This window comes from Echinops telfairi, unplaced genomic scaffold (assembly GCF_000313985.2).
Source record: "Echinops telfairi isolate 266 unplaced genomic scaffold, ASM31398v2 ScPeMD7_7467;HRSCAF=8505_1, whole genome shotgun sequence".
Lineage (NCBI taxonomy): Eukaryota > Metazoa > Chordata > Mammalia > Afrosoricida > Tenrecidae > Echinops > Echinops telfairi.
In genome coordinates, this window is record NW_022111368.1 from 13,723,276 (window position 1) to 13,725,405 (window position 2,130).

A 2,130-nucleotide genomic window follows, 5' to 3' on the forward strand; every position below is an offset into this window, starting at 1 on the left:
ATTTACCTACCCTGGGTTGCACATAAGGAGGGAAAAACAAACAAACAAACAAACCCAGGAACAATAGCAAAATAAAACAGTGGAAAATGTCAATAGAAATTAAAGCAGAAAAATGTAAAACACTAGAAAAATATTTAAATGGGTCAAAGGAGAGATCAAATCATAAGGTGTTAAATTTTAACCTGACTACATCTGCATTAATCCACTTTCCAATGCACTGTGTCTGCAAGGCTTTTCATATCCCCTGGTCTATGATCAAAGGAGTGTTACTGAGGCTTAAGCCACACGGGGACCCAGGAAATGGATTTTGAGTTTCCACTGTCATCTACAGCCTATTGCAAACTACACACTGAGAATTTAAGCTCTGATACCATTCCCTCCTCTAGTCTTAGATTTTATTATTTATAATCCTTGAATCACACAGCTAATGTGCTTCTTCCTTGTGGCTGTAACTGGCACCTCACTTAGATGACTGCTTGTGTTAAGATCAGGCTTTAAGATCTCAGACTCTCAGGCACCAACTGATTCCTTCACCCACATCTTCAGTGATCTTTTCATGAGGCAAAGTATCAATGAGTAGCGCCATGCCATAAGAACTAATTGATCTGAGATTAAGGCTACGATTCAGTGCGAGCTCAAAATCCAATCATATATCTATGCTTTGTATATGTCCCTGACCCACTTTAGAGACATCATTATCATTTTATTGGGGAACAGTACAAATCATCCCCAGGTGTCATTTGGATGCTCTGATGAAACCTGGTTAGCATATAATAACACACAAGCCTCCACTGACAGATGGTGGTGAGCACACATGAGTCCAGGACAGGGTCTGTCACATAAAATTAAAAATCCAGACCCACTGCTGCCCTGTCCATTCAGACTCAGAACGAGTAGAAGGTGAGAATTCGACCACTGAACCATAGATGGCTCAAACCGTAGCAGAGTGCTTACTTTAAAGGACAATTACTTAACGGGACCCGGCAGTGTCACAGAACAGGGATTGAAGGGCACATGTGTAGACGAGAGGAGTAAATCGATAACAACTAACACACCAGGACCAGAGCCAGCTGGTGCCAACATTCCTGCAGAATCCTCTCTCAGTCTGTAAGATGGGTTTTGTCGTTCGCAGTCACCTGGCCATCCACAACCCCTGTGAGGTCACTGGAGTGAAGGGAGTGAGGGACAACTGTTTGGTGGAGGGGACAGACTGGGACTGTGGACAGGACTGTCAACCTGCACATATGCTACTACGTCCCACAGCCCTCTGAATCGCATGCTCGGTTGTAAGAACAGCTTCGTTTCTCGTGTCCCCCACACAACAAAACTTTTCCCAGTCATCCTTTCTACCTCTTCTCTCATTTAAACGGGAACTCATGCCAAATTAACCTCTCACTCCACCGTCCCACCCAAACCAGGCTTGTCGAGGTCACCACGTACTCCCCTCGGCTAAGTCCAAGGGAGACTCATGCCTCCTCTGATTGGGCCAGTCAGCAGGTTTTGAGGTCATCTCCTATGCTGGCCTCCTCCCAACACTGCCTTCCTTGACCTGCAGAAGCTGCCTCCACGAGTCTCCTTCCACCCTACGTGACATTCCTACTCAGTTTCAGATCTCTTGTGTCGGAACTTCCAAATGTTGGCCATCTTTCAGGACCTGTCTTACCTTTGCTATCCCATTCCTTACCTTGGTGAGGTCATTCGGTTCCAAAAATTGAAGTATCATCTTGAGAGGAGGCCCTGGGTGGGGCACAGTGCTAATGAGCTGGGCTGTTAACCAAAGGGTTGGAGGCTTGAGCCCGCCCAGAAGCACCTTAGAAGAAAGGCCTGGTAAACGACTTCTGGAAGCTCAGGCATTGAGAAGCCCATGGTCAGGCGTTGAGAAGCCCATGGTCAGGCATTGAGAAGCCCATGGTCAGGCATTGAGAAGCCCATGCAGCACTATCTACTCTGACACCCACACAGGGGTCACCATGCGTCCTGGCTTTTCCCATATTGGCAACCTCCACATTTTAGTCTTTTGTTTGGACTTCCTCTCTGAATGCCAGTCTCATGTCTACTACAGTGTGTCAGTCTGGGTAGACTAGAGAAACAAATTCATAGACACTCCTATGTATATAAGAAAGAGCTTTA